This window comes from Macaca mulatta, chromosome 1 (genome assembly GCF_049350105.2).
Source record: "Macaca mulatta isolate MMU2019108-1 chromosome 1, T2T-MMU8v2.0, whole genome shotgun sequence".
Lineage (NCBI taxonomy): Eukaryota > Metazoa > Chordata > Mammalia > Primates > Cercopithecidae > Macaca > Macaca mulatta.
Genome location: NC_133406.1, coordinates 106,316,992 through 106,332,491, shown reverse-complemented (window position 1 = coordinate 106,332,491; position 15,500 = coordinate 106,316,992). Strand labels below are relative to the sequence as shown.

General features: G+C 45.8%; 1 long non-coding RNA gene across 1 annotated transcript in view; it reads left to right on the top strand.

The window, feature by feature from the left end:
- The window catches only part of LOC106993181 (uncharacterized), a 169,580-nt gene that overhangs the window by 110,562 nt on the left and 43,518 nt on the right, over positions 1–15,500 (top strand). The gene's annotated exons all lie outside the window — the stretch shown is intronic.

Below are 15,500 nucleotides of genomic sequence, written 5' to 3'. Positions count from 1 at the left end.
TAAACAGCAGTTTCGGTTAACAGTTTCCAAAGACCCCTTCCTCATGACCCTTACTCGACTCCTGCTCTAGTAGTTTCAAGACCCCCCAGGCCCTGTTTGTACAATCAGCTTCCCTACCTCTTGGGCTATAAAAAAGCCCCTACCCTCCTCCCTCAGCACAACTTCCTTGGCCCGCACCTTTGGACCAAGGAACCTCACCTGTGAGTCCTAATAAAGGCTATTCTCATTGCCATTTGCCTTGTGTCTTCGTTCCTGGTTCGGCTCCAGCCTCAGTTTACCTTTACATTTGGTGCCAAAACCCGGGAGGAGACCCCCTCCCCTGGACCCCTGCTGGGTCAGGCAGGCTCTCCTCTCCCTGAGCCAGGAGCTCCTTTCTGAGCCGGGAGCTGCTTCACCAAATCCAAGACTCAATTCAATCACTGCTGGGTAAGTTTTCCCCCGTCCTGTAGGCCCCCCAGGAAGTCCCTGTCCGAAACGTGTAGCCATGTCAGGGGCTCCCTCTGGTCAACTGTGACCTTGGCACTGGGGACTAGGAGACGTCCAACCTCCCCGGAAGCCGCCATACCCTGTACTCCATGTGGCAGTAGGAGGACGCTCCCATTGCCTCTGGACTGCCCGTCTTAGGACCATGGGAACTACCCAGTCCAAACCAGACCGAAAATTCCCTCTGGGGTGCCTCCTGGTGAATCTCCAGACTTTAAGTCTCAGCCAAGACTTAAAACAAAAGTGGCTCATTTTCTTCTGCACAGTAGCATGGCTGCAGTATAAATTGGATAATTAGTCTCAGTGGCCTGCAGGAGGCACTCTAGACTTTAACATCCTCACGGATCTGACCAACTTCTGCAAGAGACAAGGCAAATGGCACGAGATACCCTATGTTCAAGCCTTTTGGGACTTGCGTTCTCACCCAGATCTCTGCGCCCAATGCTCGTTAGCTCAGGTCCTACTCACAAAGTCTCTTCCCTTGAGCAAGGAGAGGGATGATTCCTTCTCTTTTTCTGAGCCTCCTGACACCCTATCCCGGCCACCCCTCCAGTCTCCCGCCCAACCTCCTCCTTACCCTGACACACCATTATCCCCATCCTCGTCAACACTTCCCCTCCCTTCCACCCCTCATTTGCCCTTACCAAACCCAACAGATTCTGTCTCCCCTACCTCCACCTCCTTCCCTTCCTCGCTTGTCTCAGCCCATACTCGGTCCAGGACTGACCTCTTGTGTCCCTTGTGAGAGGTGGCAGGCGCTGAAGGAGTAGTCCAGGTCCATGTGCCGTTTTCATTGGCAGATTTGTCTAAGTTTGAGGAGAGTGCAGGCTCCTTTTCGGCCAATCCTACTTGTTATATCAAAAAGTTCAGGTATCTGTGCCAGGCATATGATCTCACCTGGCATGACCTCCATGTCGTTACGACCTCAACCCTGTCTCCTGAGGAGCAGGAGCATATCCTAGCGGCAGCCAGGCAGCACGCTAACCAGGTTCATTTAACTGACCCCGCCATGCCAGTCGGCACTGAGGCAGTGCCCTTGGCTGAGCCTGACTGGGACTACCAGGTAGGGCAGGCAGGTCGCTGCCGCTGAGACATGATGGTTCAGTGCCTTCTTGCTGGCATGCAGGCAGCCTCTAACAAATCAGTCAACTTCAACAAACTAAAAGAGGTAGTCCAAGGCGCAGATGAAAATCCGGCCGTTTTTCTTAACCAGCGGACTGAGGCACTTATTCAGTACACCCGCCTTGACCCTGCCTCCCCTGCAGGAGGAACCGTCTTGGCCTCATATTTCATTTCTCAGTCGGTCCCTGATATCCAAAAAAAATTTTAAAAAGGCAGAGGAAGGCCCTCAAACTCCCATCCAGGATTTAATCAAACTGGCCTTCAAGGTCTACAACTCCAGGGAGGAAGCAGCTGAGGCCCAACGACAGGCCAGACTAAAACAGAAGATACAACTCCAAACCCAGGCCTTGGTAGCAGCCCTGAGGCTGGTTGGCTCCAGGAGCTCCCAGAAAAGAGGTACTACCCTAGAACCACCTGGTGCCTGCTTCAAGTGCGGCAATGACGGCCACTGGGCCAGGCAGTGCCCTAACCCAAAGGAGCCAACTCACCCCTGTCCGAACTGTCGGCAGATAGGCCACTGGAAGTCAGACTGCCCCGACCTAAGGACGGTCGCTGCGCCTCCACGTGACGACCCTCCTCCAGGTATTGGAGGTGCCTTCCAGCTCCTCAACACCAACACAGATTGAAGAGGCCAAGACTCGGGGACCCCTCTCACTCTCGCTGAGCCCAGGGTCATGCTCCAGGTAGCGGGTAAGTCCATATCTTTCCTTATGGACACGGGGGCTACCTACTCTGTTTTGCCTTCCTTCAGTGGCCCCAGCCACCCCTCCACTGTCACAGTCATGGGAATTGACGGCACTCCCTCCACCTACCGCCAGACTCCTCCTCTGTCTTGCCGCCTGTTTGGCTCCCTCTTCTCGCACTCATTTCTTATCATTCCTTCGTGCCCAGTCTCCTTGTTAGGACGAGATCTCTCCAAGCTAGAGGCCTCAGCTCACTTCTGACCCAATCCCTCCCCACACCTCGTGTTCCTCTTCCCCCTTCTCTCACCTGACAAACCCCACCAGGCTGACCCCCCACTCCCGTTTCCAGTCCCCATTAACCCTAAGGTGTGGGACATCTCCACCCCGATCATTGCCCAGCACCACACTCCGGTCCGCATCTGGCTAAAAGACCCTTCTAAGTTCCCCTCTAGACCCCAGTTCCCTATCTCCCTTGAACACTGACAAGGACTAAAACCCATCATTACATGCCTGCTCTGGCAGCACATTCTAGTTCCCGCCAACTCACCATGTAATACTCATATCCTGCCTGTACGGAAAAGCTCTGGGGCCTATCACCTTGTACAGGACCTATGCCTCATCAATGAGGCAGTAGTCCCTACCTTTCCAGTTGTTCCTAATCCATATACACTCCTCTCGCGCATTCCCCCTGACACTACTCATTTCACTGTCCTTGACCTAAAGGGTGCCTTCTTTACCATCCCTCTACACCCAGACTGCCACTTTCTGTTTGCCTTCACATGGGAGGACCCAGACACTCGTATCTTCCCAGCTGACCTGGATTGTCTTGCCTCAAGGGTTCCAAGATAGCCCCCATTTTTTTGGACAGGCACTGGCACGGGACATCCTCCTCTGCCCCCTAACCCATAGCACCCTTCTACAATACGTAGATGATCTATTACTATGTAGTCCTTCCTGGGAGTGCTCCCTTGCAGACACTGCTACACTTTTAAATTTTCTAGGCAACTGAGGTTATCGGGTTACCCCAGCTAAGGCTCAACTTTGCACCCCTACTGTCACCTACTTCAGTATACTCTTCACACCCACTACGAAAAGCCTCACAGCAGATAGAATGAGCCTCATCAAAACTATCCAGCCTCCTCAGGATGTGGAAGACATCTTGTCCTTCCTAGGACTGGTAGGGTATTTCAGGCATTGGATTCCCAACTTCGGGGTCTTAGCCAAGCCTCTCTACCAGGCTGCCAAGGAAATACCCACCAGACCTCTGTCTGACCCTTCCTTGGTTGCCAACTCTTTCAAGAAGCTTCAGGACTGTCTCCTTTCTGCCTCTGCTCTCTCTCTCCCCAACCCCCTTCCGCCCTTTCATCTATTCACTGAGGAGCGCCAGAAGATAGCTACTGGCCTCCTAGCCCAGCCGGTTGGATCCACATACCGGGCTGTGGCCTATCTCTCCAAGCAGTTAGATCCCACAGTCCAGGGCTGGCAACCTTGTCTGCGAGCCCTGGTGGCTGCCACAGAACTTACCCAAGAGGCCCTCAAGCTTACCCTAGGGCATCCTCTCACAGTCTACTCTTCTCACCGACTGTCAGATCTCATCACACACAAGTGTCTCAGCCATCTCACCCCGTCCCGGCTTCAACAGTTCCACCTGCTATTCATTGAAAACCCTCATATCACTCTCATCACCTCACCCCCTCTAAACCCTGCTACCCTCTTGCCCACTCTAGGATATGATTCCGCCCCTGCACATTCCTGCCCAGAAGTTCTCACCACCCTGCCACCTGCCCACCTTGGTCTTTCCGAATAGCCATTAGAATACCCAGACCGTACCCTGTTTGTAGATGGGAGCTCTGTCTTAACCCCCAATGGACGCCGACAGGCAGCATACGCTGTCGTAACAGCAATCCAAATGGTTGAAACCAGGCCCTTGCCTCTAGGCACCACCTCCCAGAAGGCTGAACTTACTGACCTTACTCATGCCTCACTTCTCTCTGAAGGGCAGAGGGTTAATATCTATACAGACTCTAAATATGCTTACCTTATTGCACATACTCTGGCAAGAGAGAGGGTTTCTTAGCACCAAAGGGATGCCAGTAGTCAATGGACCACATATAAAGAGGTTGCTTGATGTTGTCCAGGCCCCCAAAGAGGTAGCCGTCATCCACTGCAAAAGCCACCAGCATTCTAAGGACCCTGTGTCACAAGGTAACAGCCTAGCTGACTCCACCACGTGGGCCACTACCCTGACTTCCTCCCCTCCCCGAGCACCTTTACTCTATCTTTCCCCCACATATTCCCCTGACTACTCTTCCCAGGAACTTCAAACCCTGATGGCCCACCCCAGTGTTACCCGAAAGAAGGATGGGTAGGTGTTCATTGACAGCTGAATAGCGCTCCCTCAGACTCAGGCAGTACATATACTGACCGACATACACCCCTCTCTCCACATAGGACCCAAGGCTATATACAACTTCCTAGAACCCATCTTTCACCTTCCCTCACTGCAGGCCCAAATTTAAAAAGTACATCAACAATGTGCCACCTGTTCGGCCACTAACCCCCAAGGTAGGCTCAGACATCCAGGGCCTACTCATCAGCTAAGAAGCCACCAGCCAGGAGAAGATTGGCAACTTGATTTTACCCACATGCCCTGACATAAAAAATTTCGTTACCTGCTGACCTTAGTTGAAACCTTCTCAGGATGGATTGAGGCTTTCCCCACCACTCGAGAGACTGCAGAAGTCGAAGCAACTATTCTAGAGCACATCGTCCCCAGGTTCGTTCTCCCCTGAACCATCCAATCAGACAATCGTCCGGCTTTCATTTCCAAACTCACCCAGCAGTTGGCAGCCGCACTCCAGATTACCTGGAAGCTCCACATTCCCTACCATCCGCAGTCGTCTGGTAAGGTAGAATGTGCAAATGGCCTCCTTAAACTGCATCTAACCAACCTCCTCACTCTAGAAAAAGTCCAAGAAGGGCTCCACAAAAAAACCTCAGGATTAGAGTCCCCACTCGGGTGGTGGCAGTCGTCCATGGCCGGCTGGGTCCTACCCTTCCTAAGCCCCTTACTAATCATTGGCTTCTTACTACTCATAGCTCCCTGTATCCTCCCCTTCATCCAGGACTGCATGAAAGAAGTCTTCTGGGTCACTTTAAATCAGATGCTGCTCCATCCCTATACCCAAGTTCTGACCTCTGATGAACCCCATGACGACCCATACCAGCAGGAAGCAGCCAGATGAACACGTCACCCCTTTCTTCTTATTAGAAAGAGGTCGGAATGTTAGGCAGGGATCTAGACCTGACATGGCGGTGCCACCCGGCATAGCAGGCCCTTTGTTCGAGACTTCACTTCTTCTTTGAACACACCTGCAGACTTGCATATGTCAGAGGTTCCAGCTGGGCAACCACACTCCCTCATGACCTGCAGCTCACCTACATTCCACGAGTTTGTAAACAGCAGTTTCAGTTAACAGTTTCCAAAGACCCCTTCCTCATGACCCTTACTCGACTCCTGCCCTAGTAGTTTCAAGACCCCCCAGGCTCTGTTTGTACAACCAGCTTCCCTACCTCTCAGTCTATAAGAAACCCCCTACCCTCCTCCCTCAGCACGACTTCCTCGGCCTGCACCTTTGGACAGAGGAACCTCGCCTGCAAGTCCTAATAAAGGCTATTCTCACTGCCATTTGCCTTGTGTCTTCGTTCTCAGTTCGGCTCCAGTCTCAGTTCACCTTTACACCTTTAGCTCAGAGTACCTTGTTATTACCCATCTTCTGAAGCCTATTTCTGTCAATTCATCATACTCATTCTCCTTCCAGTTTTGTTCCCTTGCTGTTGAGGAGTTGTGTTCCTTTGGAGGAGAGGAGGCATTCTGGTTTTTGAAATTTTCAGCCTTTTTGCACTGTTTTTTCCCCATCTTCATGGATTTATCTACCTTGGTCCTTGAGGTTGGTGAGCTTCAGATGGAGTTTCTGTGTTGACATCCTTTTGGTTAATGTTGATGCTATTCTTTTCTGTTTGTTAGTTTTCCTTGTAACAGTCAGGCCCCTCTGCTGCAGGTCTGCTGGAGTTTGCTGGAGGTCCATTCCAGACCTGTTTGCCTGTATCATTAGTCGAGGCTGCAGAACAGCAAAGATTTCTGCCTGTTCCTTCCTCTGGAAGCTTCATCCCAGAGGGGCACCTGCCAAATACCAGCTGGAGCTGTCCTGTATGAGGTGTCTGTCAACCCCTGCTGGGAGGTGTCTCCCAGTCAGGAGGCATAGGAGTCAGGAACCCACTCGAGGAGGCAGCCTGTCCCTTAGCAGTGCTTGAGTGCTGTGCTGGGAGAACCACTGCTCCCTTCAAAGCCAGCAGACAGGAACGTTTAAGTCTAATGAAGCTAAGCCCACAGCTGCCCCTTCCCCCAGGTGCTCTGTCCCAGGGGGATGGGAGTTTGCTCTATAAACCCCTGACTGAGGCTGTTGCCTTTCCTTTAGAGATGCTCTTCCCAAAGAGAAGGAATTTAGAGAGGCAATCTGGCCCACAGCGGCTTTGCCGAGCTACCCTGGGGTCTGCCCAGTTCAAACTTCCTGGCAGCTTTGTTTACACTGTGAAGGGAAAATCGCCTATTCAAGCCTCACTAATAGTGGATGCCCCTGCCCCCACCAAGCTCGAGCTTTCCAGGTCGGTTTCAGACTGCTGTGCTGGCAGCGAGAATTTCAAGGCAGTGGATCTTAGCTTGCTGAGCTCCATGGGGGTGAGATCTGCTGAGCTAGACCGCTTGGCTTCCTGGCTTCAGCCCCCTTTTCAGGGGAATGAATGGTTCTGTCCCACTGGTGTTCCAGGTGCCACTGGGGTATGAGGAAAAAACAAAACAAAACAAAAACCTCCTGCAGACAGCTTGGTGTCTGCCCAAATGGCTGCCCAGTTTTGTGCTTGGAACCCAGGGCCCTGGTTGTGTAGGCACCTGAGGGAGTCTCCCGGTCTGCAGATTGTGAAGACCGTGGGAAAAGTGTAGTGTCTGGGCTGGAGTACACCATTCTTCACGGGACAGTCCCTTCCGGCTTCCCTTGGCTAGGGGAGAGATCCTCAAGCCCTTGTTTCCCAGGTGAGCTGGGTGCCTCAGTTGGAAATGCAGAAATCACCCAATTTCTGAGTTGATCTCATTGGGAGCTGCAGGCTGGAGCTCTTCCTATTTGGTCATCTTGCCCAGAAGTCAACTGCACAAATCTTAATTGTGCAATGTGAATTGGAAATTTCACTTTCCATCCATATACTTTTTCCATTTGGAGGGAATTATTTTATTGAGGTAAAATAACCTAAATTATATATTGTGATAATGTAACCTAAAATTTATCATTTTAACCATTTTAAGTGTACAATTTAGTGGCATTAATGCACAATGTTGTGCAATCATCAACACGATTTCCAAAGCCTTTTCATTACCCCAAACAGAAACAGTGACCATTAAGCAATGGCTCCCCATTCCCTTTCCCTTCAGTTCCGAGTAACCTATAATCTACTTATTGTTTCTATTAATTTGCAAGTACCTTATATAAGTGGAATCATATGATATTTGTCCTTTTGTGTCTGGCTCATTTCACTTAGCATAATGTATTCAAGGTTTATCCATGTTATAGCATGTATCAGAATTGTACCCTTTTTTATGACTAAATAATATTCCATTGTATGTATGTACCACATTTGTTTATCTATTCATCTATTGATGGATACTTGGGTTGTTTCTATCTTTTGTCTATTGTGAATAATGCTGCTATGAACATTGGTGTACACGTATCTGTTTGAATCCTGCTGTCTGTTTCTTTGGATTCACCTAGGAGTGAAATTGTTGGATCATATGGTAATTCTATGTTTACCTTTTGAGGAACTGCCAAACTGTTTCTCATAATGGCTTCATCATTTTACATTCTCACCTGGAATTGGAAAAAGGGTTCTAATTTTTCCATATCCTTGCCAATATTTTTTATTTTTCATTTTTTTTGATAATGATTATCCCAATGAATGTGAAGTGGTATCTCATTATGGTTTTGACTTGTATTTCCTTAATTACTAATAATGTTGAATATTTTTTCGTGTGCTTATTGACCTTGTTGGCCATTTGTATATCTTCTTTGGAATAATGTCTATGTAAGTCCCTTGCCCAATTTTAAATTGGATTATGTTTTTTTTTTTTTTTGAGTTGTAGTGTTCTTTATGTATTCTAGATATTAATTCCTCATCAGATATTTGATTTGTTAATATTCTCTCCAATTCTGTGTGTTCTCATTTTACTCTCTTCACAGTCTTTTGATATGGTATAATTTTTTATTTTGGTGAAGTCTAATTTTTTTTTTTTTTTTAAGATAGAGTTTTGCTTTTGTTACCCAGGCTGGAGTGCAATGGTGTGATCTTGGCTTACGGCAACCTCCGCCTCCTGGATTCAAGCAATTCCCCTGCCTCAGCCTCCCAAGTAGCTGAGATTACAGGCATGCACCATCATGCCCGGCTAATTTTGTATTTTTAGTAGAGACGAGGTTTCTCATGTTGGTCAGGCTGGTCTTGAACTCTTGACGTCAGGTGATCTGCCTGCCTGGCCTCCCAAAGTGCTTGCATTACAGGTGTGAGCTATATATATTACAGATATAGAAAGAAATATCTAGATTTCTTTTGGTGCCTGTGCCTTTCATGTCATATTTAAGAAATCATTGCCAAAGGCAATGTCATTAAGATTTTCTATATGTTTTCTTCTAAGGTTTTTATAGTTTTAGCTCTTACAGCTAAGTCTTTTTTTATTATTATTAAACTTTAAGTTCTAGGGTACATGTGCATAACGTGCAGGTTTGTTACATATGTATACTTGTGCCATGTTGGTGTGCTGCCTCCATCAACTCATCAGCACCCATCAACTCGTCATTTACATCAGGTATAACTCCCAATGCAATCCCTCCCCTCTGCCCCCTCCCCATGATAGGCCCCGGTGTGTGATGTTCCCCTTCCCGAGTCCAAGTGATCTTGCTCAGTTCCTACCTATGAGTGAGAACATGCGGTGTTTGGTTTTCTGTTCTTGTGATAGTTTGCTGAGAATGATGGTTTCCAGCTGCATCCATGTCCCTACAAAGGACACAAACTCATCCTTTTTTGTGGCTGCATAGTATTCCATAGTATATATGTGCCACATTTTCTTAATCCAGTCTGTCACTGATGGACATTTGGGTTGATTCCAAGTCTTTGCTATTGTGAGTAGTGCCACAATAAACATACGTGTGCATGTGTCTTTATAGCAGCATGATTTATAATCCTTTGGGTATATACCCAGTAATGGGATGGCTGGGTCATATGGTACTTCTAGTTCTAGACCCTTGAGGATTTGCCATACTGCTTTCCATAATGGTTGAACTAGTTTACAATCCTATCAACAGTGTAAAAGTGTTCCTATTTCTCCACATCCTCTCCAGCACCTGTTGTTTCCTGACTTTTTAATGATCGCCATTCTAACTGATGTGAGATGGTATCTCATTGTGGTTTTGATTTGCATTTCTCTGATGGCCAGTGATGATGATCATTTTTTCATGTGTCTGTTGGCTGTATGTATGTCATCTTTTGAGAAATGTCTGTTCATATCCTTTGCCCACTTTTTGATGGGGTTGTTTGTTTTTTTTCTTGTAAATTTGTTTGAGTTCTTTGTAGGTTCTGGATATTAGCCCTTTGTCAGATGAGTAGATTGCAAAAATTTTCTCCCATTCTGTAGGTTGCCTGTTCACTCTGTTGGTAGTTTCTTTTGCTGTGCAGAAGCTCTTTAGTTTAATTAGATCCCATTTGTCAATTTTGGCTTTTGTTGCCGTTGCTTTTGGTGTCTTAGACATGAAGTCCTTGCCCATACCTATGTCCTGAATGGTATTACGTAGGTTTTCTTCTAGGGTTTTTGTGGTATTAGGTCTAACATTTAAGTCTCTAATCCATCTTGAATTAATTTTCGTATAAGGAGTAAGGAAAGGATCCAGTTTCAGCTTTCTACTTATGGCTAGCCAATTTTCCCAGCACCATTTATTAAATAGGGAATCCTTTCCCCATTTCTTGTTTCTCTCAGGTTTGTCAAAGATCGGATGGCTGTAGATGTGTGGTATTATTTCTGAGGACTCTGTTCTGCTCAATTGGTCTATATCTCTGTTTTGGTACCAGTACCATGCTGTTTTGGTTACTGTAGCCTTATAGTATAGTTTGAAGTCAGGTAGCGTGATGCCTCTAGCTTTGTTCTTTTGCCTTAGGATTGTCTTGGCAATGCGGGCTCTTTTTTGGTTCCATACGAACTTTAAAGCAGTTTTTTCCAATTCTGTGAAGAAACTCATTGGTAGCTTGATGGGGATGGCATTGAATCTATAAATTACCTTGGGCTGTATGGCTATTTTCACGATATTGATTCTTCCTATCCATGAGCATGGTATGTTCTTCCATTTGTTTGTGTCCTCTTTTATTTCACTCAGCAGTGGTTTGTAGCTCTCCTTGAAGAGGTCCTTTACATCCCTTGTAAGTTGGATTCCTAGGTATTTGATTCTCTTTGAAGCAATTGTGAATGGAAGTTCATTCCTGATTTGGCTCTCTGTTTGTCTGTTACTGGTGTATAAGAATGCTTGTGATTTTTGCACATTAATTTTGTATCCTGAGACTTTGCTGAAGTTGCTTATCAGCTTAAGGAGATTTTGGGCTGAGACAATGGGGTTTTCTAAATATACAATCATGTCATCTGCAAAGAGGGACAATTTGACTTCTTCTTTCCCTAACTGAATACCCTTGATATCTTTCTCTTGCCTGATTGCCCTAGCCAGAACTTCCAACACTATGTTGAATAGGAGTGGTGAGAGAGGGCATCCCTGTCTTGTGCCAGTTTTCAAAGAGAATTTTTCCAGTTTTTGCCCATTCAGTATGATATTGGCTGTGGGTTTGTCATAAATAGCTCTTATTATTTTGAGATACGTTCCATCAGTACTGAATTTATTGAGCGTTTTTAGCATGAAGGGCTGTTGAATTTTGTCAAAGGCCTTTTCTGCATCTATTGAGATAATCATGTAGTTTTTGTCTTTGGTTCTGTTTATATACTGGATTACGTTTATTGATTTGCATATGTTGAACCAGCCTTGTATCCCAGGGATGAAGCCCACTTGATCATGGTGGATAAGCTTTTTGATGTGCTGCTGGATCCGGTTTGCCAGTATTTTATTGAGGACTTTTGCATCGATGTTCATCAGGGATATTGGTCTAAAATTCTCTTTTTTTGTTGTGTCTCTGCCAGGCTTTGGTATCAGGATGATGTTGGCCTCATAAAATGAGTTAGGGAGGATTCCATCTTTTTCTATTGATTGGAATAGTTTCAGAAGGAATGGTACCAGCTCCTCCTTATACCTCTGATAGAATTCAGCTGTGAATCCATCTGGTCCTGGACTTTTTTTGGTTGGTAGGCTATTAATTATTGCCTCAATTTCAGAACCTGCTATTGGTCTATTCAGGGATTCAGCTTATTCCTGGTTTAGTCTTGGGAGAGTGTAAGTGTCCAGGAAATTATCCATTTCTTCTAGATTTTCTAGTTTATTTGCATAGGGGGGTTTATAGTATTCTCCGATGGTAGTTTATGTTTCTGTGGGGTCAGTGGTGATATCCCCTTTATCATTTTTTATTGCGTCAATTTGATTCTTCTCTCTTTTCTTCTTTATTAGTTTTGCTAGTGGTCTATGAATTTTGTTGATCTTTTCAAAAAACCAACTCCTGGATTCATTGATTTTTTGGAGGGTTTTTTGTGTCTCTATCTCCTTCAGTTCTGCTCTGATCTTAGTTATTTCTTGCCTTCTGCTAGCTTTCAAATGTGTTTGCTCTTGCTTCTCTAATTCTTTTAATTGTGATGTTAGAGTGTCAATTTTAGATCTTTCCTGCTTTCTCTTGTGGGCATTTAGTGCTATAAATTTCCCTCTACACACTGCTTTAAATCTGTCCCAGAGATTCTGGTATGTTGTATCTTTGTTCTCATTGGTTTCCAAGAACATCTTTATTTCTGCCTTCATTTCGTTATGTACCCAGTAGTCATTCAGGAGCAGGTTATTCAGTTTCCATGTAGTTGAGTGGTTTTGATTGAGTTTCTTAGTCCTGAGTTCTAGTTTGATTGCAGTGTGGTCTGAGAGACAGTTTGTTATAATTTCTGTTCTTGTACATTTGCTGAGGAGTGCTTTACTTCCAATTATGTGGTCAATTTTGGAGTAAGTGCGATGTGGTGCTGAGAAGAATGTATATTCTGTTGATTTGGGGTGGAGAGTTCTATAGATGTCTATTAGGTCTGCTTGCTGCAGAGATGAGTTCAATTCCTGGATATCCTTGTTAACTTTCTGTCTCGTTGATCTGTCTAATGTTGACAGTGGAGTGTTGAAGTCTCCCATTATTATTGTATGGGAGTCTAAGTCTCTTTATAAGTCTCTAAGGACTTGCTTGATGAATCTGGGTGCTCCTGTATTGGGTGCATATATATTTCGGATAGTTAGCTCTTCCTGTTGAATTGATCCCTTTACCATTATGTAATGGCCTTCTTTGTCTCTTTTGATCTTTGATGGTTTAAAGTCTATTTCATCAGAGACTAGTATAGCAACCCCTGCTTTTTTTTGTTCTCCATTTGCTTGGTAGATCTTCCTCCATCCCTTTATTTTGAGCCTATGTATGTCTCTGCATGCGAGATGGGTCTTCTGAATACAACAAACTGATGGGTCTTGACTCTTTATCCAGTTTGCCAGTCTGTGTCTTTTAATTGGAGCATTTAGTCCATTTACATTTAAGGTTAATATTATTGTTATGTGTGAACTTGATCCTGCCATTATGATATTAACTGGTTATTTTGCTCGTTAGTTGATGCAGTTTCTTCCTAGCCTCAATGGTCTTTACATTTTGGCATGTTTTTGCAATGTCTGGTACCGGTTGTTCCTTTCCATGTTTAGTGCTTCCTTCAGGTGAGAAAATCTCTCAGCATTTGCTTTTCTGTAAAAGATTTTATTTCTCCTTCACTTATGAAACTTAGTTTGGCTGGACATGAAATTCTGGGTTTAAAAATCTTTTCTTTAAGAATGTTGAATACTGGCCCCACTCTCTTCTAGCTTGTAGAGTTTCTGCCGAGAGATCTGCTGTTAGTCTGTTGGGCTTCCCTTTGTGTGTAACCCGACCTTTCTCTCTGGCTGCCCTTAAGATTTTTTCCTTCATTTCAACTTTGGTGAATCTGGCAATTATGTATCTTAGAGTTGCTCTTCTCGAGGAGTATCTTTGTGGCATTCTCTGTATTTCCTGAATTTGAATGTTGACCTGCCCTACTAGGTTGGGGAAGTTCTCCTGGATGATGTCCTGAAGAGTGTTTTCCAACTTGGTTCCATTTTCCCCCTCACTTTCAGGCACCCCAATCAGACGTAGATTTGGTCTTTTTACATAATCCCATACTTCTTGCAGGCTTTGTTCATTTCTTTTTCTTCTTTTTTCTTTAGATTTCTCTTCTCAATTCATTTCGTTCATTTGATCCTCAATCACTGATACTCCTTCTTCCAGTTGATCGAGTCGGTTACTGAAGCTTGTGCATTTGTCACTTATTTCTCGTGTCATGGTTTTCATCTCTGTCAGTTTGTTTATGGCCTTCTCTGCATTAATTACTCTAGTTATCAATTCTTCCGCTCCTTTTTCAAGATTTTTAGTTTCTTTGTGCTGGGTACGTAATTCCTCCTTTAGCTCTGAGAAGTTTGATGGACTGAAGCCTTCTTCTCTCATCTCGTCAAAGTCATTCTCCGTCCAGCTTTGATCCGTTGCTGGCGATGAACTGCGTTCCTTTGCAGGGGGAGATGCGCTCTTATTTTTTGAATTTCCAGCTTTTCTGCCCTGCTTTTTCCCCATCTTTGTGGTTTTATCTGCCTCTGGTCTTTGATGATGGTGACGTACTGATGGGGTTTTGGTGTAGGTGTCCTTCCTGTTTGTTAGTTTTCCTTCTACCAGTCAGGACCCTCAGCTGTAGGTCTGTTGGAGATTGTTTGAGGTCCACCCCAGACCCTGTTTGCCTGGGTATCAGCAGCAGAGGCTGCAGAAGATAGAATATTGCTGAACGGTGAGTGTACCTGTCTGATTCTTGCTTTGGAAGCTTCCTCTCAGGGGTGTACTCCACCATGTGAGGTGTGGGGTGTCAGTCTGCCCCTAGTGTGGGATGTCTCCCAGTTAGGCTACTCAGGGGCCAGGGACCCACTTGAGCAGGCAGTCTGTCCATTCTCAGATCTCAACCTCCATGTTGGGAGATCCACTGTTCTCTTCAAAACTGTCAGACAGAGTTGTTTGCATCTGCAGAGGTTTCTGCTGCTTTTTTTGTTGTTGTTGTTGTTGTTTACTATGCCCTGTCCTCAGAGGTGGAGTCTACAGAGACAGGCAGGCCTTGAGCTGCTGTAAGCTCCACCCAGTTTGAGCTTCCCAGGGGCTTTGTTTACCTACTTAAGCCTCAGCAATGGCAGGTGCCCCTCCCCCAGCCTCACTGCTGCCTTGCCCTTAGATCCCAGACTGCTGTGCTAGCAATGAGGGAGGCTCCATGGGCATGTGACCCTCCCGGCCAGGTGTGGGATATAATCTCCTGGTGTGCCCGTTTGCTAAGACCCTTGGTAAAGTGCAGTATTGAGGTGGGAGTTACCCGATTTTCCAGGTGTTGTGTGTCTCAGATCCCCTGGCTAGGAAAAGGGATTCCCTTCCCCCTTGCTTCCCAGGTGAGGCAATGCCTCACCCTGCTTCAGCTCTCGCTGGTCAGGCTGCAGCAGCTGACCAGCACAGATTGTCCAGCACTCCCTAGTGAGATGAACCCAGTACCTCAGTTGAAAATGCAGAAATCACCCGACTTCTGTGTTGCTCGCACTGGGAGCTGGAGACTGGAGCTGTTCCTATTTGGCCATCTTGCTCTGCCCCCTTCACAGCTAAGTCTTTGTTACATTTTCAATTAATTTTTATGTATAGCATGTGGTAGGGGTCCAACTTCTTTCTTTTGTGTGTAGATGTCCAGTTGCCCCAGAACCAATTGTTGTGATGACTGGCCTTTCCCTCATTGAGTGCTTTTAGAATCCTTGCCAAAGATCATTTGACTACATATTAAAGGGTTTACTTCTGGGCTCTTGAGTCTATTTCATTGGTCTGTATTTGATTACTGTACCTTTGTAGTAAATTTTGAAATCAGGAAGTATGAAGCCTCTAACT